The sequence below is a fragment of the Nothoprocta perdicaria genome, unplaced genomic scaffold (genome assembly GCF_003342845.1).
Source record: "Nothoprocta perdicaria isolate Ctin4 unplaced genomic scaffold, notPer1 scaffold_37, whole genome shotgun sequence".
In the NCBI taxonomy this organism is placed as follows: Eukaryota; Metazoa; Chordata; class Aves; order Tinamiformes; family Tinamidae; genus Nothoprocta; species Nothoprocta perdicaria.
In genome coordinates, this window is record NW_020455610.1 from 1,908,698 (window position 1) to 1,931,694 (window position 22,997).

Consider the following 22,997-nt stretch of genomic DNA (forward strand, 5'->3'; position numbering starts at 1 on the left):
TACTTCCCCACCACCGTAGGCCTGTTGGATATCCATTGGCTTAGGTTTTACAGGATTGATTCCCCAGTCCATATGACACTCCCCCTCCCCCTTCCTGTCACTGGGAACATGGTGACACGGCCTCCCCATGTCCATGTGCCACCACTCCGGGCTGAGCTGCTGTCAGCTGGTAAAACTCATGGCAAAATGACAGTGTCTGGCAAAGCACCCAAACTCTGAATCGTTATTCTCACTGAAATACAGGAGAAATTGTTACCCCAAGCCATGCAGCAAATTACACATCTGTACCTGTGGCTGAACCCCAGCCTGTTTCAGAGGTGCCCTGTGTCAATGCGCTCACTAGAATGGGACCTCACTGCTCAACATGCCCCTGCTGCATCTTTAATTCCTCATTAGTGGTCCTTAAGTGGGTGCACCTGACTATATGTTGCACAGCAGGAAGATCTAACAGAGGACTGTTACTTGTGTTGTCTTTTTATAACCTAGCATCACATTCCCATTAAAAATGGATAGTGACCTTACCCATGTCAAGGCTTTCAAGAAATAAAGCACTGAGGTAGTTGGTTGTTTGGCATCATGCATAGTCCTTATTGTGTGTGTCAAGCCCTGAGTCCTACTAATATATTTAAAGTTTCTCATTAGGGCATAATAGGAAATTGTGCCTGTATAAATCACATATTTATTCCCAACACGTGGCTTAGTTACACCGTGTAAAATGATGGAAACGATTTCCTGTCCACACTCGCTATGCCTCAGATAAAGTAAAAGGCTTTTATTAGATTTACTTTGCACCACAAGATCTGGATGGGTTAAGATGCTAATATTTTTCAACAGTGATTTCTGCACAGAGTGTTATGTGTACTGAAATGTGTACTGTGTCTTTCCCAAGCGGTTTGGACTGCTAGCATTAATAACCTGACAAACCGCCTCCATCATCATTCTGGATGCTGGGATTCAGTAAGCATTATTAAAATATTCTAACCACCAAAATCACCGCCGTGGCGGTTTCAGCAGCAGCGCCGATCAGACCCTGAGTGATGCTGGACACGAATGTGAGCAGCAATCCCCTCAGTCAACACAGATGATTCACTGCAGCGCGTCCCAGGGCGAAAGCTCGCACCAAACCACTGCCTCGCAAGCATCCAAGGCAGCTCCTTCTGGAAAACCGAGCTTCTCTGAAAAATCACTCCTCATAAGACCTTGCCTGAGAGCGCTTGTACCAGCTCCCCAGAGCATATCCAGGCACCAGAGGCAGCTCTTATTCTTGTGATGAGAAAACCAAAGCCACATCACCAATGGTGCTGTTTCTTAAAATACCCAGCCCCTTGCTCGGAGCCCGCAACACAAACCTCCACCAAACTCCTGAACTTCTGCGGGTGTGGGTATGCATTATGCATGTGGATGCATATTTTATACTGGCTGAAGACATGACAAATTTTGTCTTTCCAGAAGTGCGGAACAAGTAGCGTAACTCTGCTTGTCAGCTCTGTGACAGGATTCATAAATTACCCATATGAAGAGAAAATTGTGAAAGTTTGACTATCATCATTTATTGCTAAGTTTAAAACAGTCTCTGAAATAGATTTCAAGATTTTTTTTCTTCTGTTTTAGGCAAGATCATCACATAGCCTGGATGATGATTTGTTTGAGAAGTAGAGATCTGAATGTCATTTCAAGCTGGAAAAATGCTTGCTGGTTCAATGGATTACGTTTACTATTTTAACCACTTAATTAACGAATAACCTGAATATGTTAAAACTGAAGAAAATTATACAGGTGATCAATTCTGAGGAGCTACTAGATTAATTCAAGAGATCGTTGCTGCTGCTTTTATGACTATATCTAATTATCCAGGCTTGCAAAATCCTGTGCAGGCAACGTAGATCTCTTAAAATAGGTTAGCAAGTAATTGTTACATTTTTGTCACCATCAGCTACCATATAACTGTTTTAAAGTCAGATATGGCTGTTGTATGGATATTTTTTCTTCTTGGAATTGTGCAGTTGTGCATGCTCATCACATCCAATGGCTTCCAAGAAGTCAGCAACTGGCAGTGATGCAGGATGCAGTCCTGTAACACACTGGCTACCTGGGACTTCCCCAAGCCTCTAATTAGTTCAAGGTGATTCATAATTAAAACGGTTCACTCCTTACTAGTGAAAAACTGCTCATCATTTTAAGTGGAATAAGCATTTGTGAGATGGGATCTCAGGAGGACAGAAAGGAGCCAGGATAACCCAGGTAGAAGTAGATGTTCAGTCTCTGCCCCTTTAAAATGTTTGTGACTGTGGTAACATTTTGAAAAATAAAGTTTTAGAAATTTTATCCAAATAAACAGCAATTAGCCAACACTTTGGTTCCTTTGTAAACATAACTTATCTCAACCACAAATGAAAAAAACATTTTTTATTATTTTCCAATGATTGGATAGCATGTAGGTGCACGCTTTCAAACATCTGCATCTGGATTAGAAATGCCAAAATTTCTAATGCCCAAAATTTGGCATTTACCAAAATGCCAAATTCCCTCTTAGACAATCATACTGCCTTGCACTTCATAAAGAAGGGCAAGGCAGGGACAAGCAGTCGTGTGGAATCTGTCACGATCCCAGGGTTATGGCCTTCCAGGATTCTTCCTGGTGCCTTTAAGACCTTGCACTAAATAGTTAGGTAGGGAACTGGAAGGTCTGGAAATTAGTTAAGTTTTCACAAAAGAAATTCTTTCCTCTCCTGCCTTGTTCTTACCTTATGAAGACTTTTAGAGTTGTGTTGGAACAGCTGAAGACGTTTTAAGTCACAGATGCCTGGTGCAATCTTTTATTTATTTACTCTGGAGATCCCCACTTGGGAGAATTTTGAACCACAGCAATGGAACAATTTCAGTGTTTTAAAACACATTTTTCTTCTGACAAAAACAATCCAGTTTGTCATTATAAAACATTCCATGGTCTCTGATCCCACAAGACTATTATGTACCACAGGATGGACCCCAGCAAGCAAACAGATGAGTTATTGTTTTGGTGCCTCCTCTCCCATACTGAAGTAATCACTACTGATAAAAACTTATTACAAAACACATACAAACACACAGAGAGAAATAAATGCTTTACTAGAAACCCTGCCAAAAGCAGAAAGTCCAGTAAAAAAAAAAAAAGTAAAAAAAAAAAAAAAAAAAAAAATGGAATCCAACTTCATACTTCAACTAATAAAAGATTTCCACTAGCGGGAAGCAAATTTGGCAAACGAATCCCAGCCTGCATTCCGGAATTAATAGCAGAGCACAGGCTATTTAGTGCATCAATTTAGCACATCAATTGACAAATCACCACTGAAAACACACTCAAGTTTGTCACCAACCAAAGCAGAAACTAACCCTACTCACAGACCCCTATGTTCAGGAAACCACCTCTTTTTTCAGCGATTCCTACCGAGAGGAACTGCTTCCATGTCTGGCCAATAAATGCACATGTTTCCGTGTGGCATTGGATGATCAATCATTTACCCACTGAGTTCACCTAAAAGAAGTAGCAGGTGTCACCAGACTAATACAAAGATATTCCTAAACTGCATCTAGCTCTTGGTAAGCAGAAACTACGGACATCATTCTCTGCTTGGGAAACCTGTGATATCCAATAGCAAATCTTTTCATTCAAGCAAATGTGGTAAGTGGCCTTGATCATAACAAACTGCTGCTACTGATCAAAGAATAACAGCACGTTTATATTCAGGGTAAAGCAACAGCCACACTCTTGCTTGAGGCCACATACTCTGTTGATAAGCACACACCAAGAGCTGGGTATTGTTATTACCATCTACATTTATCTGTTCTGTTTTTCCTGGACCTTTTTGTTCATTTTCCATGCAGGAAAGGAATCATCAACAGATGATGGAAAACAAAGCAAAACACACCAAACAAAGTGAGAGAACCAGTCTGGATAAATTAAAGTCCAAATCCTATTAAACGTTCAGGTAAAAACTTCCTGCTGGCATCCACCCACTTTGAGATTATCCAGGTGAAATCCTACTTTTCAGATTTCTATTACTACCACTATAGAAATAAGTATCAGGTGAGCATACTTCATAAATGCTTTCCAAATACTCAAACACGGAGCACCTAAAACAATTGCCCAGCCTCTTGTAAGGCGCATTTTATCAAGCCTTGAATTATCAGAAGATATTGTGTTTTTATTGTGCATAAGTCATATTTGCACAGAGATGCATGTTGTTTCTTGTCCTCAAAGAGTTCTAAAAGCCCCGACTAAGCCAGTACGATAGTCAAAAGGATTCAACTTCTTCCAAAGAAGTTTGACTCCTGGTACATGAATAGCCAGGATTATACGCACTCTCTGACTCTCTTTTGCATATAAGAAAAAGATTATCTTTGCTTTCTGCAGAGATCATGTTATTAAGGCAATTCACTTGTTCTACATTCTGCGATAAAATAAACTCCGCTGTCATGCAGCCTGGAGCTCCACTAGCTCATCCATTATGTAAATCTCCAAAGAGGAGTTCAGCAAACATCCGCTCGGTTCCACCGCACTTAACAGGGCTACCCACATATCTACGTTAATTCTCGTTCTCCTAAGACCAACGGAAACTCCTTACTCCTCAGTCTGCAAGAGGTACTCTCACTATCATCGCTCTTTAAAGAGTAACCATTAAAACCTAAGCCCATACAGTTTTAAATTTAATTCAGATTCAACCCCAAATGTTTGATTTTGAGGCGGGCATGGTCGATCCTAAATCATGGGAAAATAAGAAAGCGCAGGAAAAAACTTTCTTTTTTTTTTTCTGAATCTCACTATTTTTAGGCCAATATCCTTTCTCACATGGTTTGCTACAGCTAATATTGAAACCTTAAGAATTTAGGCAGAAACCCACCCCTTTGTTAGAAACCTAAAGCTTTTGCTTCCAGTCGGGCTCTGTGCAGATGCACATCACAGCTGACAGCAGCAATCACAGCTGCAGGGGCTACTAACAAATTAAACTGAAATAACAACAACAACAACGAGTAAATAAATAGCAAAGTTCAGTGGAAGGTGAAAGCCTCAAAGCAGAAAAGTTGCCCTTTCATGACTCAACGCTGAACCTGTGAACATGAAAGGCTTAATGTATCACCAGGAGCTCACACGAAGTGCAGGGTGGGAAGCATATGAATGGGGCAAGACTTAGACTAATGCTAGGAGCCTATTTTTCTCATGAAAACCTAAGTTATTGATGTATGAAATGTGGTACCTAGCACAACCATTATTCAGGTCTGTTAGTAGTGGCTAACAGCATTAAAATAGCTGCCTCCTTACACGTTAGCTATCGACTTCCAGTACATTATTCTGGGCCTTCATAAGGGCAGAAGTGACAAACTGCGATCGTATGGGATTAGTCTGTCTGTGTCACGTCGAAAACAGTAAAATCCAAATGCATTTATTGCTAGCACAAAGTGTTTATTGCTGCATATGTAGGAAACCAGCAAAGTGTATGTAGTATTTCAGCCTGCGGTTCAATGTATCTTAATCAGCGTTGCTGAGCAGAGCAAGAGCCGTATTTCCTGTCTTCCTCGTCGAGGAGTGAAGATGAACTCGGAGGTGCAGTTAGCTGTGCTGCTTCGTGACACTGAGAAGGGAAAATTCCCACACTAAAAGTACCCTTATTTTCATGCAGGGTCTTAAACCTTCATAACAAATGACCAGAAATGGGAAGCTGTTCCATTAGGAAACAAGTAAAAGAAATAGGCCTGCCTCACAAGCCCTGCTTTAAACTTATTTTCCATTACGGGCACTGCCCAACAGAACGGAACTGTGTTCAACTTCTTTGAAAGACGAAAAACCTGAGAATATGAATTTAAATAGCTTTTCCCTATTTAGTACTCTGAAAACTTGTGTCACGCTTCCAAAAATACGCATATCAGAATGGTCTTCACAGAATCCTAGAATCCCAGAACAGTTGAGGTTGGAAGGGACCTCTAGAGATGACCTAGTCCAACTCCCTGCTCCAGCAGGGACACCCAGAGCACGGGGCACAGGGCGGCATCCAGGCGGGTTGGGAAGATCTCCAGAGAAAACCTCCTTGTCAAACAGCTTAGGAGCTAACTGCCTCCTGCTTCTCCCTCCAGAGCAGTGTGAGTTCAGTCCTTGCCACAATGGGTGTAATTGCTCTTTAAGCACGCCTGGAACAACAGGCGAACGCGCAGGTGCTCGCGCTCCCAGGGGAACAGGCGGCGGCGGAGCAGCGACACTGGGGACGGGTCGGAAACCCCAGCGCTCCGAGCGCTCACAGCGGAGGAGGTTTGCAGACGGAGAGGGCGCCTTTCCTGTCGGGAAGACTCTAGGGACCCAACGTGAGGAGCTGCCGATGGACATGGGGAAGGCTGGAGCCCTCAGCAGTCTGAGGGACTGAAGGCAGAAGGAAACAGTCCAAGCCTCAGAGACCGTATTCCCTGGGCTCGTGTGGGACTGCCCTGGGCTCGTGTGGGACTGCTCCACACCAGGAGCACCAAGGACCAAACAGGAACCGCAGCAGCTGGTTTGACAGCAGCACCAAACACAGTCCCAGGTGGGGTCCCTGGCCACACACGCTGCACATTCAGGAGGCTCCATCTACACCAGGAGGCAGTGCAGCCCCATAGGGGGATCTGCTCAGGGAGGCCGTTGTGGTGAAGATCCACCATGAAGATGTGGTGAATGTCCCACCACACGTATTTCAGGAGGTCACTTTGGCCTAGGTTGGAGAACCTGGATGAGGTCAGGAACACTTCAGGAGCAGATCTCCCAATGAGTTTGATCCAGCAGGAATCTCCACAGGTAATCCCCTTAGCTCGCTTTCCAGCTCTGGTTTGGGCTGCTCCAACCGGCCTATTCCAAAACAAACCCAGCGTATGGTTTAGGGGCTTGACTATTCCAGGCACTCCTGACGCGTGGACAAACCCATCCCAGCTTAACTAGTCCCACTCAGTTTGCGCCCTCCAACAACTGCACGTGCCCTCAAGCCAGAGGCCACAATGTGCCACACACACCCTCTATTCCTGACCAGGAAAAAAAAACCCATATACATAGGCCTCAGGCTATTTCCTATATTTCCACTTTGACCTGAAAGCAATCGGAATGCTCTCCATAACAACAGTGGGCACCAGGAGTGCCAGATGAATTAAACCAAAGAACAAAACACAGAGTCACAGGAGTACATTAATCACAGAAAGAATTTCAGCTCAGAGGATTAGCGAGATGTTGAGCAACCATGAAATAAGTCTAACAATCATTAGCAGTAAGCAGTATAAATAACAGGCAACATAAAGGATAAGCGTCACCACATTCACTCCCTAAGATAGGAGATACCTGTTAACTTTCAGAAGTAGTTTAAAAGACACTCTACAGCACAGAGATATTTCAGCAGCTGCCGAAGTAGCCCCTTAAACATAACTCTCACATACACGCATGATTTTGCTGATCAGATTCATTATCAATAGCAGTAATCAAGACTCCCAACAGCAATAAAATCTGCCTTTAGTTTACAATGACGTTCAGTAATTCTAGCATATGAACTAGGATTAAAAACTCAGATATTTTAAGTTTTCCACCTTTTGGACTAGATGATTTCTAAAGGTCCCTTCCGACCTTAAGGATTCTGTGATTCTATGACTTTGGAGTACATAGGACACCGGTTGGGAGAGTCCTGTGGAGGACAGTCCTGAAGGAAGGTTCCATCTGCATGTCAAGAAGAACTTCTTTCCTGTGAGGTTTCCTGTGAGGGTTGCACTAGATGATCTCTAGAAGTCCCTTCCAATCTCGGCGATTCTGGGATTCTGGGGTTTTGTCAGTTCCAGAGTAACTACATTTCTGAGAGCTCCGCTGCGAACCGGCCTTCTTCGTGTCCCGGCCCGGGCAGTTTGCCGCCCTGCTTTTTAGGCAAATCTCAACTTCCAGTGTTTGAAAATACCCTTCAACAAACACAGACTGAATCCATGAACCGCTGTGCGGCCAGCGCGGTTAAACCACCCCAGAGCCGGGACGGGGCCACGAACGGCTCACGTTCCTGCTGGGCAGGCCACAGAGCCACAGGCACCCCACAGAGCCACAGGCACCGCTCCCGATGCCCGGGACATTCTCCTGTGCCGGTCTCTGTTGTCGACTTGAAAATACAGTGCTTTAAATGTATGTGACACCAAAGCGGGAAGCTTTCCCAGCGGACAAAGCTTCGTCAGGGAATGGTTATCCCATCTTTGCTCCTGCTTGAACTGGCTTTCTGGAGTTGGACGGGGCAGAAGGACGACAGGCATCTTCAGCCACTACTTTTCATTCCTCTGAAGTAATACTTCTACATACATATTTTCTTTCTGAGGTAAGAACCTTAAAAGCAACCGTTAGGATTTTCTGTGGACATTTTCCTCCCTATTCCACATTGGGACAGGGTGGAGGGAGGATGTGAAATAAAAGGGCAAAAGCCTCAAAATTATAATCTGGCTTGCTCTAAACACGGTCAGGTCACAGGGCAAACACCGTGACCATTGAGGCCTCAGCTCTGACGAGCTGTTTTTCTGTGTTTGTGTGCTTTGGATGCCCGCCCCATGGCAGCTGCTGGGGAACGCTGTCTAAACACACCAAAACGGTTGGGAAATGGAAGGAATGGAGCCAAGGGCCGGGATCCACACACACGAAACCCCTTAGGCTCTAGAAGCGACGGCACAACATAAATCCTAGAAGTTACAGAACAAATTCTGTACTGCTCTACAGGAACTGTATAGGAACATGGGGGCTTTCCCAGGAATCATTTATTAATTTCACAGCAGTAAAGGGAAAATCAAGCAGTTCGAAGGTAACAAAAGGCAACTCAAATGCCTCCTTCCACATGGAGCAGCCCGTTGGGAACTGCCCACGAGGGCCAAGGCTCCGGCAGCCTCGCGCAGGTGTCACGAGCTGTGCACGGGCTCAGGTGGCTCCTTGCAGCCTTGGGCTCACGGGCAAGGGCCGGCACAAGAGGCAGCGGGAGAGCCTCGCATGGGACGGGAACCTCTGCTTCCCCCATCTTCCCGGGAGACAGGGCTTGGGGAAGCGAGCGGACAAACAAACAGATACAGAATCCCGGAATAGTTGAGGTTGGAAGGGACCTCTAGAGACCATCCAGTCCAACCCCCTGCTCCAGCAGGGACACCCAGAGCACGGGGCACAGGGCGGCATCCAGGCGGGTTGTGAAGATCTCCAGAGAAGGAGACTCCACAGCCTCCCTGGGCAGCCTGTTCCAGGGCTCTGGCACCCTCACAGTGAAGAAGTTCTTCCTCACATGGAGATGGAACGGCCTGTGTTTCAGCTTACACCCATTGCCCCTTGTCCTGTCATTGGCGACCACTGGGAAGAGCTTGGCCCCTTACTCCCTACATTCCCCCTTCATGAACTTACACATATTGATCTGATCCCCTTTCAGCCTTCTCTTCTCCAGAGAAAACAGGCCCAGCTCGCTCAGTCTCTCCTGGTAGGAGAGATGCTCCAGTCCCTTAATCATCAGACTTCTCCTACGCTACAGCTCCGGAATAAACTGGGTATTTTTAAGTGATTTCAAGGGAGAGATCCATCCTATGAATACAAGTGGCCTCCACATAACAAACTGGCTGCTATTTATTCATACTGTAAATACTCATTAAATACCTATCGCTGATGGGCTGTTAATGGACTGATCTTGATAAATGCGAGGCAGCGGATGAAAGCAAAGAGCTTCGTCGTCCCTGCGCCCTGCTGAATTTGGCCATCTGTCATTTTTAAGTGGTCATTTGTTATGCTGCCTTATCCAAGATATTTATAATCATAATGAAACGAGACAAAGCACCAAACGGCAGCCTCCTTGCCTTAGAGTAATCTAAACTGAAAAAGACGTGACAAGCGGATGGACTGATGGCCAGTGCTAGATAACTCTCTGGAGGTTAATGTATTTTATCGTGTTGATGTTTTTATTCATAAGTGCACTCCAAGAAGCCACTGGATAATGTTAGATGTGCAAGATTGTTTAGAGTAGTCAGTTCCTTCCTAGGAAAGCTGTGTGTGTGAATTCAGCGGGGCAGAGCGTATGACAGTAACCACATACCTCACCCCAGTGCAAGCAGAGCTCTGCACCTGAGTCCTGACAGGAGGCACTGCGCAAACAGGAACACGCGGCTGCAGATACAGCCTGAGGTCAGTCAGCTAAAAAGGAAGTTCACCAAGGAACTTCTCCGTGGACCAAGAAGGAAAATAATAATGTTTTAAGTTGCATCACCTTGTGAGTATAGCCGAATTGCAGTAATCATGGAAAGAATTGGCACTATAGAATATAAAAATAATAATGTTGGGAGGAAGGGCCAAATGTTTCTCAGTGGCGGCCAGTGACAGAACAAGGGGCAACAGGTACAAGTTGAAACACAGCTCCATCTGTATATGAGGAAGAACTTCTTTCCTGTGAGGGTGCCAGAGCCCTGGCACAGGCTGCCCAGGGAGGCTATGGAGTCTCCTTCTCTGGAGATCTTCCCAACCCGCCTGGATGCCGCCCTGTGCCCCGTGCTCTGGGTGTCCCTGCTGGAGCAGGGGGTTGGACTAGAGGATCTCTAGAGGTCCCTGCCAACCTCAACCACTCCATGATTCTGGGATTTGTGTCCTGTCATTTCTGTTTTCTGTGAAATGCCAGATTACAGAAAAAATGTAGATCAGATGGGACCTCAAAAGGCCAGCTCTTTTTTCCTTTTTTCTTATCCAGAATGAGGCTAGCTCCAGAGTTGCATCACACGGCCCAGGAGCTTGCCTACGTGAACGGATCTGGAGCATCTCCAACAGAAAGGATTCCACAGGGCCCTCAGGAACAGGGATGTCACGGCGCTTATGGGTAGCCTGTTCCAGCGTGTGGCCATCCCCAGCATGGAAAGTGTTCTCTTAACGTCCAGTCGAAACTTATGACAGTCCAACTTGTCTCCGTGGTGTCTCATCCTTTCCCTGTGCACCTCCAAAGAACATCTGGCCCAGCCATCCCCACAACCACGTAGTCATTTGTATTTCCCCCAGTTTGACAACATCCTTCTCGTAAGGGCATCCTGGACTTTGTGTTCCTCAGGACCTTTTGAGCTGTGGTTCCTCTCTGCCAGCAACCAGTTTCCTTATTGGCTTCAACACTGGTATCTCTTCTTCATAAATCTACATGCAGTCATTATACACTGCAAAATGTAAACTTTAGAGGTCAGACTGAATAAAGAACTGGATCTCTGGACACAATCTCTGTTAGGCAGGAAAACATATAACTGTTGTAAGCTACATGCATTCAATATCCATGCTGGCTATCAGGTTTATCTCACATTTGTTATTTTTCTGGGAGAGGTTCACATGACCTCATTTTATGAAACACAACATATTTCCTTTAATAGCTGCATGTGCGTTTGGGTGCCATTGCTACATAAAACTGCATTTGTGTGTACTATGATATTGTCTGAGGAAGACCAACAAAAGGCTGAAGTAGATGACCAATACAGCACATACATGATGCATCACAAGTTGATGACGCTGCTAATGATCTATCAACATATTCGTGTTTCAACTAATGGAAATATTATGGCTATTAAAATCTGATTAGCAGAGCAGCAGCATCTTAGTTGTGCCATACAAAGTGAAAAGCTGAAGTCAGATAATGGCTAACATCTACTCCCTTTCTTACTGGAACCAGAACTTTATCCTCTGATTTTAAAAGAGACCACAGAAGAGCCCTCTTCATCTCTATTGCTTAAGTTTTCTGAAATCAGTCTTCCCAGAAAAACAATTTTTAAATCTCAGATTTTGAATCCCTTCCATACCTACTTTGTTGTTGTTGCTGTTTGATTAGATGATTTAAGTGTGATACTTCTCTGATCTAAAAGTAGAAGAGTAACAGCTGGACTCAAGAGACCTACATTTGTAGTATCCCTTTTCCTTAGCTGCCCATACTTTGCTCCCGTCAGGAGTGGAACTATAGTTTGGAATGAAATGGTAGCTCCCCTGTTCTTCCCTCCTTCTGCCATCAGCCTGCATCAAATCAAAAAAGCAGACCTAAGAACAGCGATACAGAACTTGTAGTGCTGCATCACTGATACAACTAAGGACAGACCTTAGTCTTAGACCTTAGTCTTTCCTTAGGAAAGACCTTTCAGACTCTAGGAAAGACCTTTCCTTAGGAAAGACCTCCAAAAGTTGGAAGAAGGCCAGGTTAGTCAAGAAGTCTTCTGAGTGTACCTGCTCTGAAAGCCCTCACTCCTTTGGGCCTAATTCTGGTCACATTAGTGCCCTGTGAGGCTGTGAAAACTCCTAGATGTTTTCTGCCCCAGTGCCACTTCCCAAGCCAAATACCTGCTGCAGTCTTCTAGTCTGACCCAGTTTCTCCTCAGACATTTCAATCCAAGCTACTACCACGCTGTGGAAGCACTGCTCTGTGTTGTGCCTGTTCTGGAGACAGTGTGAGGGGCACACTGTACCGTACCCACATCCAGAGATAAGTTACAGATAAGTCACTGGTCTTTGGACTCTCTCTTAAGCTTCCTGTTGGGAAAGAGGCCCCTTCAGCCCATCTGTGCAGGATCTTACCCCTGCAATTCTGGATTCCTTCCTCTGCTATTCCACTATTTCTAGCCAAGATGTTGGAGCAGGGAAGTCTGAAGCATGAAGTGAGTCCATCCCAAGCTACTAGACATCAGTACAGACAGCAGCCACGAACCAAGCCAAAGGAAAATTCCTTAGGACTTGGTGCTAGTTTCAGCAGGCAGCAACTGCTAGTTCACATCTGGCAGGCATGTGGGTCCCTGATCCAGGAAAGGAATTGTATACATTGTTGTCTCTTTTCGGACTTAAATTTGGCTTCTGGATGTTTGAGGTGTTTTCTGGGACCTGTGGAGTATATAAAGCAGATGTTCTATAGATACTTCTGAAGCAAAATCTGTTTTGTTGGTTATTATTTCAGGAGATGGGATTCAATGACGTATGATCATTGATAAGATCCTTCAAATCTTAAGCTCCTTGTGAATTACACAGTATCTAAGATCAGCTTATCTACTATCTAAGCACACACAGAAGCCTAACACGAGAAGGAATTATAATCAACTTTTCAGCGTCTACTAAAGTAGTTTCCGGTAAAATATCAGTTTTTAATCCACTTGATATAACCAAATTATCGCTGAGATAAGTAAGAACCTTGGCCCTCTGCAATAATGAGCAGAACTACCAAATTAAAATTCTGATGTTAAGCAACTGCACTTTTGGAAAACTGGTGGCTGGTTCTTTGATTGTTCCCATCCTTGACAAGGAGTCAGAAAGCTTTACACCAAAAAGATTTTCGACCAGAACACGTGCCCATCTGACAGTCACCAGCAGAGCTTCCAGAACGCTTGTTCAGCAGCATTGCCTCACTGCATCACGCTGTTGCTGTGCATTGTATTTGTCACTGCAATTCACTTGCGCTGGTGCAAAGCCACTGGTTAACACAGCAGCCCCAAGTCTACAGTTCACAGTCACTAGCCAGCCAACACATGCCACAGTCTACTCATTTTTATCATTTTAACAAGCATAAGAGTAAGGTCAGTAAACCACTGTGGTGCACTAAAAGCTTTTTTTTTCTTTTTTTAAGCAAGTGCAGAAGATGCATTCTGCTGGACCAGCCATTCATTTATGATAAGAAAACAATGTGATATATTTACCAATATATCACATTCTATTGGATGTGCTAAGGAACATCTTCCCAGGGAGGTATCTGAGTGGCATTCACATGGATTAAGCTGCATATCCATTAGCTGCAATGAGAGACATCTCCTGCCTAACTCTCCCTTCATCCTTGCACAGAACAAAAACAAATGCTGCGTGCCTGTGTGTGTCTGCTCATTTAAACACCTGACTTCATTGGAATTACCTCTTGTTTTAATCTACTGTGCTCTCCTTTGAACATTCAGATCTGTTTGTTTGACTTTTTTCTTTAAGTCAGAAACCGTTCTGCTAAACTACACATATAGCAATCTCTTGCCTGAAAGACAGTCGAGCATGTGAAATTCAGACTGGTTATTTCATCTACTAGGTCTTGTAATGCAGTATAAATTTTTGATAATAGCAGTAATATATATTATGCATATAAGGCATATGGTTATAAAAATGTCAACTGACCTTTATGGCTTTCCTCTTCATATGAATATTCAGTCATCCATTCGTCCCTCGATCCACTGCAATCCTGTAAAGAAAAGATGAAATAATGTAGTGTTTTTGAGAGAGTTGAAAATCTGGCACTTAACTGATGCATTTTCTTAGGGTTTAATTAATTTCTCAAGTGCTTCCCTTCATATAAACAGAAACCTAAAGACACACGTCTGTTCTACAGCGAAAGAGTTTAGAAGTACAGTAAGTTTACAAGCATTTTAAATAAAACTGGATAAATATGCCAAATAAAAATATACTGGAAAGAAAAGCCTTATATTTTCTGATAATTAATTATTTTAGACAGTTCTCTCAGTCACTTAATTTCTGACCCATTACTGAGTTTATTAAATCCCAACTGCTTGATTTAGACCTCAGATCCCACTGATTCTACCGGAAAACTTTGCAGTAGTTAGAGAGTATGAAAAATCTTTAATATTATTTCAAAATGTGTTTCCCCGAAATATTGTGTAAGATCTGCACAATAGCTGCATTAAAAAGACAAAACATTTATCAGAAGTGAGTTATTATTCTGGCCACAGATCATAACTGAAGGATGTTACAAAATTAGAGTATGTAATTCATGAGGTCTCAGAAGAAAAAAAAAAAAAGACTTGAATTTTCAAAATTTAAATAACTCACGGTGTGTCTTAAAACACTGGTGTGGGTATATATATATATGGGTATATCCAGAAGCAAATTCTGCTTACATACGATGTAAAATTCTGCAAATTCTACTTTTAATGATGTAAACATTGTGATTTCAGGAATCTAGATATTTTGTCAGAGAGCTGTTATAAACAATCTGCCATTATTTTATGTCATTCAAAATAAGGCAGTCCTTCAAAAAGCATTAGAGCATCACCTGCTCATTTTCAAACCAGCATTTCACTGGGGATGTATAGATGATGACATGGCTAATGGGTTTCAGCAAACTTAGCAAACTTTCACACTGAAAACAAGGCAGGAGAGTCCAGCTGGAATGTACAATTAATAAACATTCATATACTGTGCTAGTATTAACTTGATGAAACACCATGCACTTATATTTTTATTATTAACCTTTAATATTTTCTTAGAAATAAAATAAACTTAGGTTTCAAATTAATATTCATATGAATCGTAAAAGGTTGTAAAATCCTGAGAAACAGGGACCTCACTAAACATAATTAAATACTGTAGGCCTGCTGTGCTCTGACTGCTGTTGACTATTTGCCCTGTCTTTGAAGCATCTTGGAGCACCCATCATTTTTTTTCTCTCTCTTTAATCTCCCTTGGCCTAATTCCAATTGCTTCAAATTTTCCATTTTGTGAAGCAACTTCTCCTTGGCAGACCACTAAGCCAGCAAGCCTTGGACATGATCAACTTGTTTCTTCCCCGCCGTGGATTGCACGCTGGAGGAAGGACCCTTGCGTCCTAGCAGGCAATTTGGACATTGCATCATGCTTTGATGCAATGTCCAAAAATGGGACAGCTGGGACAGTGCTGGATTGTGCTGAATTTACACCCTGTGCTTATCAAACCCGAATAGGACTCGGCCTATCTTTTCAACTGAATGCAACAGGGCGTAAAGGAGTCTCTGTCAGAGGGAAAGCTCCTGCGACCTTGCCCATTGTTCCCAATTCTCCACATTTTCTCCTTGTTCCTTCTCTCCCAACATCCACAAACCCCACTTCCCGCGGATCTGCTCAGCTTCATGTTACCCAGGGATGCTGGAGGTCTGATCAGGTTTCTGTGCAATAAGGAAAACGAGGGTGTGTGTTTCTAAACTGCTAACTTACAGCTATCTAAATAATCAGAGTTGCTCTCGCTTTACATTATTAAATCATGTACCACGGCCTTCCCTTGGTGAGAAAGCTACTGCTTTAGCCACAATAAATAACTGGCTTATCTCACTAATTCCACTCATGTTTGCGCAACTTATCACACACCGAGTTGTCCCCTTCCTTCCTGCTTGCCACAAATCCCACGCGCACAGGTCAAAGACCCCTTTAGTCATGGCTTTGGGCCATGGTTTAGTCATGGTTTTGGGCCACTTTTGGGATGAGGATGAAGAGCCAAACATTTCTCAGCAAATGTCTGCTCGCCTGGTGACGCCACAATTCCGTGAGCTTGTCCTTGGAAGGGCTGAAAAGCCCAGACGAGCTGCTCCATGGCCTTCCCAGCGACGGGGGTGGGCCGACTGGCCTGTAATTTCCCGGCTCCTTTCTCTGGCCCTTTTTGAAGGCTGTAGTGATGTTGGTTTCTTCCAGTCCTCCAGCACCTCCCCTGCTCTCCAGGACCTCTTGGAGATGATGGAGAGCAGCTGAGCAACAACTCCCGCCAGTTCCCTCAGTGCTCTTGGGTGCATCCCATTGGGGCCCATAGATTTACCCGAGTCCAGTTTGCCTAAGTGATCCCTAACCTGATCCTCCTCGACCAGCAGAATGTCTTCCTCTCTCCTGACTATCTCTCTCATATCCAGGCTCTGTAGCTCATGGAGACCAGCCTCAGCAGTAAAGACAGCAGCAAAGACGGCCTTTAATAACTCTGCCTTGTCGGCCTCCTCCGTCACCAGGGCACCCTCCCCGTTCAGCAGCAGGCCCAGATAGTTTGATAAAATGTACTCAATTTAGATTGTGTAAACACATACACATACTAAATACGTATTTTACATACAGGACTCCTGTGCATTTTATCACTATCTAACTAACAGTGACCATAAAGTTTATTTCTGTTTTGTTCTCAGAGTTTCTGGTTGGTTTTGGTCTTAAAGGTTATTCAAGAGTGACTCCATCCTCCTAGACTCTTGTTACTCGATGTGGTGTCATAACAAAAATACTTCATTTATTATTTAAAAGTATTTCTGAAAATTAACTTAATGCTTCAATAATGCTTCAAATTCTTTTTTTTTTTTTTTCTTCGCAGGTGTGTTAATAGAAGTGAAAAAGAAGCAGAAGCCGGAGAGTGGGATGCTTGTTGCTAGGTGATACCTGGCTCTCCTGAACGCCTACAGATTGTAATAGTCATACGGCCACTAGAATGAATGATGCCTGGGGTAGAAGAAGAGGAGACCCGCACGCTCACGGAAACAGATCGCGATTCAAGGCAAGAAACACGAGCTGGGCCACCAACTCGGTCCCTGGGGTAGGCAGAAATTAGAAGCCTGGAGTGTGATAAGGGGAGTGCAATCCTGCTCCTCCTGAGCATCTATCCTTAGTCCTGCTGGAACCCGGTGGGGCCCACACGGAGATGTCCCTGAATTAGGATTTACCTCTATACCAAACCGTCTCAGAAAGGTCTGAATGACAAGAAGGTCTTCCTTCAGAGCTGGAAACTACATCCCTTGCTCAACCAACTGCGCAGCTGCTTCTTCAGTGTTACCTTCTGATAATGTGGCTGCCCAGAAAAAGAGAAGGCAGTTGGCAAGATGCAGGTGACTGATTCCTTAGCAGAATATCTTCCTTCGCGTGAAGCCTATGTGTAGCTGGGCTGCTCCTTTGCTTTAAAGGCTTTCTTCAATGACTCTCTTCCACAGAGCGCTTGCACAGTATTTCAGCGGAGGCGTGGAAAAACAAACCCTACTCTTTACAGGTCTTTGATTTTATTAGATTTTTTTATCAAGTTCTACAACTTCAAGGACAGGTTCCAGGCCTCCAGGTTCAAAAAGATGATTTTAATAAGCAGTTCATTCAATCTAGAACTTAATGACTCAGTATGAAAAAAAAACTATATACATTCTTATAATGTAGACTCAGGGAATCAATAATCCGCAAAACATAATGTCTTTCAATAATAACTTAAAAAACAAAAAAACTGCAGAGATGAATGAATGTACACTAAGTGTTTTAATGCGACAAACAAAAGACAAAGTTATAAACATTGTGAAGGTAGAAAAAGGTTTTAAAATTTAACAGAATTATTGGATGCCCAGATTTAATGAATAATCAGACCTCAAACTGGAAGAGTAAAGCAAATTGCAGGAAATGGAGAGAAAAAATTGGGCAAAATTTTTATTCTAAAACTAGTGCTGGTTATCTTTAACCCTTTCAGTTGTGTGGATAGTTTGGGGGCCTTCACACCTCTATTTTTAGCAGAATGATTTTTTTTTTTTTAAGATCTAAATAGAACAAGTTTTTAATAAACGCCATCACACATGACCTGGGACTGCTTCTCTGGCACAGGGAAACGTGCACAACACACAGTGCACACGCTGAGCGCTTGGTCTCTCGTTCACCCTCCACCCTCATGCAGTTCAAACTCCTCCTCAGAGTTATATTTCTACTCAGACGTCCTACCAGCCTCTGCACAAAGTCCCGGGAACTTAACAGGCCTTCTCTTGGTGCAAGAACTCCTTACAACGAGTACACATGTGTGCATGTGTATGTGCATGTGTACATATACAGAGATGTAAACACACACAAGTGCATATATACACATGTATGAGTATATACATGCTAGGTATAAAAATATACACTCTCCTACCACAATATGTTGGTGAATTAGTAAATTATTTTTGCAAATAATTGACTTAAAGGATCTGCAGAGAGCACATCTTCTAGTGTACCACCAAAAGAACAGAAGGTTTTCAGTCAGGCTCTAAATGAAACTGTTTCAGAACATGCAAAGAATGTGCTGCTCTCAAAATAATAACAGTGACCCAAGATTTCCACTCAAGAGGGCTTACAAGCATGAGAAAAAAAATAAAGTAAAAGTAAAAAACTGATTACCATAATTTGACACTGGAATCCTAGCTGTTGTACTTCCACATCTTAATTACAATTCAGAAAAGGAGAATGCAATTAAACGCATTGAAAATAAGGACAAAATGTAAAACCGAAAATCTAAGTACCCAAAGGAAGACCGTTCATGCCTCAAGTTCATGGAACTAGCTGCTTATTTCTTAGTAAGTTTGTGGGGAGTGAACTGGAACTATTGTGAATTACCAAGCCTATTTTTTGTCCAAATTAAAGTCTCCGGTGTAAATATGGCTTTTTTTTAACAGTTGATTATATTCCCTCTTACCTATAAGAGTCACCTTTCACCTACCCTATTTACAGCACATAGTACACACAGGCGTCAATGTAAAATTCACTTTCTTCATATATACCTCACTGTGAGCTGTAGGATAAGAGGGAAAACACTTTCTAATGATTCCTTCTCATTTTCATGTTGCCAAATGGGGTAAAAAAACACATAATCCCCAAAGAATCTTAAATAATGTAACTGAGCAGAATACAGATGTTATACAGAAAAGATGTAGTTGAAAAGGCATCATAGTCATTTTCTCTTTTTCTTTTTTTGTTTGTTTGTTTGTTTTTGTTTTGTGCTAAAACAGAACGTTTTTAAATGCCCTAACTCAGCCCACATCTGCTGGTTCAGCATCTTCACTCCAAGCAGGTTTGGGTGAAGTCCTTAACTGATCTGGCTCTAATTGCTGTACAGGCAGCAATATTTTTGCTCACTTCCCTAGGTCCCCAAAATAATCTTTAATTATATTCTAACCCTTTTAAAAATAAAACAGGGATTTCCTTTATTTCCTGTTAAGAGGCTGCTGACTCCCAAGGACCATTAGAAGAACAAACAATACTTGCATTTGTACACAGCTATAAATGAAATAAAGCTTAGAGCTGAGGTCTCCAGCTGCCTTAAGATACTTATCAAAGCATCAGTTTCTGCACAGACTGTAAGATAAAAAAATCCCAGGGTGACACCAATCATCTGATTGTCTGAACCGAAAGACGAGTGGCTGAACACATAAGGCTCCTTGCTACTCATCCAAAGGAACGAACACAACCTTGCTCCAGACTTGCACCACAGTCTGCTCTGGCTCCATGTAACTGTAGTAACTAGTGAACAGCGGGTCAAGATGGACCAACTGTGTCTCCGTTGCCTTTGCAGGACTTTGGAGGCCCTCCAAGGGTCCCTGGGCTGCCCTGATCACCAGGCTGCTTCTGAGCTACATCCAAAGAGAACCTGCTTGCTCTGATCCAGATGTATCCTTTGCACAGAGGAGCAAGAACAACTCAGCTTACAGCAAGCCAAACACCAACTGGTAACCAGCCAAACTGGGAGCTTATACTGCCCTCAAACACTCCAAACCATGCCTGCTGGACCACTCCAGGTTAACTCCTGGCTACAGAAACTTATCTGGGGTCACTGGTAGCCCCAAGGACAACCTCGGCTCACAGCAGTGACACCCTCACGAATGTGAATGACTTACAGACCTATGGATTTGGGGGTAAAGCTGCAAACACATTCCTCCTCTAACACCCAGCTCAAGTGACCAAATGGACAGATTTCAAAGTCGACATATGGGGACCTAATGGCATAATATTGTTATTTCAGTGTCCTCAACTTGTTTCCATCTTCTTTAAAGGCAGCAAATTCCCCAGTTCTCTGCAAGGCACATTAGCTTTGCAGGAGGAGATGGCGCAATAAAAAAACATCCAGGAGGATTTTCCGAGTTTGTTTTTGTTTTTTTCATCCTACTTGTTTTTAATTGACTTGAACCATGAGAGAACATGGGAGATGTTAAGGTATCTCCATCCTTTGGAGCAAGACATCAAAAGCTTTGGAGAGGTGAACTTAACAACAAAACATGTAACATATAAATCATATGCTTCTATATGACCTGCCTCATTTTAACTGCATTAAAAAAAAAAAATACGTTCTCTTTCTGTGGAATCAGATCATTTTTGTTCAATTTCCACCACAAGAAAACACACGATGCAATTTAGCAACTGAAAAATATCTGTTACAGGAGGCCTCACTTAAAAACACCCAAACTTCCATTTCACAAATGTAAAAATGATTCAACACATAAAATGACTCTAAAAAATAGTAACAAATCAGTGGATTTGCTAAATGAATGAATGAATTTTTGCAGGTTTCACTCCTGGGCCTGCTGCTCTGGGCAGGCTGTGAAACACACACGGGCTGCAGGCAGAGGCCCCTTGGTGAAAGAGGGATTTGGAGCACACGTATGTGAGAAAGCCTGACACATACATGAATCCAGATCCATATGACACGTGTTATATCTACATGTCCCCAAAGTTACCAGAGACTTTCTTCATAGGGGCCTTCGGAGGGAACACCAGGCCAACGGAAAACAGAGCAAGAAGCAAATATTTGACGGTGTCGTTCATAAGCAGCAGCTTATATAAACCCTGGCACGTCCTTTCCTTTTATGCTGTGCAAGATGCTGTGAAGAAGCTAAGGAACGGCACTGTCACCTCTGTCTGCGTAGAACACCACACGGTGTTCCCATTACCACACTTCCAAGAGCACTTTGCCAATTTGCACAGAAAAATAAACCCCCCAAATCTTTAAAGAATTAACAAAAAAGTTGTGTTGATTAAATTTGTTTTAACAGAGCAAGTGAAATCATCACCACTGGCAGAGATGGCTACAGGAGCTCTAAGCTGCTATATAACCAAAGGAGCCTGTGAAACCTGTGTTGATGCTGTTGCAGCTGCGACGCGCGCAGCAGAAAGCAGATACCCTGGTTTAAGAGGCCCCAAGCTAGAGGCTGTCACCTCCTGCAAAGTGCCAGCTGAGCTGCTTCCCGGAGATCCTTCTCACCAGGTTAATCCGGGTAAAATAAGCTAGGGCAAACCTGTTAAGGGATTCAGGGAAGGGCAGCTCATCTTGTCCCACCAGAACAGGCAACAAACATCATCGGGAGGCAGCAACTTCTTCAGCTAGCCTTGCTGCAGCCAGAAAGAGGGGGACTCTCCTTCCCAACTTACCAAGAAGTTGAGGAAAAATGGACAAATAAAAACAAGCAAACACACATACAAAAAAAAAAAAAAAAAAAAAAAAAAAAAAGTGTTCCAGGCTACAATACCCCACAAAGAACCCCAAACTTCCCGATTCTGATTTGTCCTTTCAATAAAAAATAAAGCCAATGGTTGGGGGTATCCCTGGTCTATGCAGCAGGTAATGACTAGTTCCTGTTTCTATTTGTGCTCAATCCCCAATGAATTCCCTCGCTGAACTCCAGGCCATTTGGGTCCCTTAGTTCCTTTCCAGCTAGAAACGAACCAACAACCTCCTTTTTCAAGAAGAAAAGCGTAGTAGTTACGTACCCGAAGGGGCCAGGATGTGTCTCTTTTACCAAAAAGGTGCACTCTCCAAAACCGATCCATTGACCACGACTGTTCTCATTAATCATTTTTAATGTCTCTCCTACTAACATGGCCTCCCTTGAAAGTGCAGACTAGGATTATCATTAATTATCTCTCAGAATACTGTAGCCAAAAAAAATCAGAAAAGGGAGAAAACTCCCTGAATATTCAATGTTTTCAATTCCTGTCTTGAGCAACTCCATCATATTCAGTAATTATAAAATATTCCAATCATTATTTAAAAGTCAAAGAAAGTCATTGAAGCAGATCCTCATTCTTGGCATCTCTGCAGTGAGTGAGAAGGATAAGGCTGACCCCAATATTGTTCCTTGAAAATTCCACAGGAAACTCCATCCCAACAGCTCAGACTTCAGAGTATACTATAAAGGCCTTGCTGGCTTGAATTTACCTTAGCAAAAAGAGGTTTCTTTTAGGACACGTGCTCTATCTTTGATAAATAGCTGCTACATACCCAGTCATATCACATTGGCCTCCCTGGCTCAAATCATTTCTCTCCTTGTTTAAACAGTGTACGTAATTTTGAGGGATGATCTAGAGTTGCTCTGGTTGTTTTTCTGTCCTTTGCTACACAGAAATATATTTGCTCTTCTCCTGCTTATAGTGCCATCACCAATCAGACAGACTTCTGACTTTTTTTTAAATAAAAAGTACTTCATTGCGCTGCTTCATTCACTGCTGCAGGAGGGGATGTGTGTAAAGTGGTAACAGCCCCACTTCCAAAGAT

The 22,997-nt window shown here is 43.1% G+C and overlaps 1 long non-coding RNA gene across 2 annotated transcripts in view; it reads right to left on the minus strand.

Moving 5' to 3' along the window:
* LOC112951771 overlaps positions 1-22,997 on the minus strand; it is a 91,766-nt gene that overhangs the window by 15,814 nt on the left and 52,955 nt on the right. For both annotated transcript variants that reach the window (XR_003250274.1, XR_003250275.1), the window contains exon 2: positions 14,117-14,180. This is a non-coding gene — a long non-coding RNA (uncharacterized LOC112951771). The remainder of the gene's footprint in view (positions 1-14,116; positions 14,181-22,997) is intronic.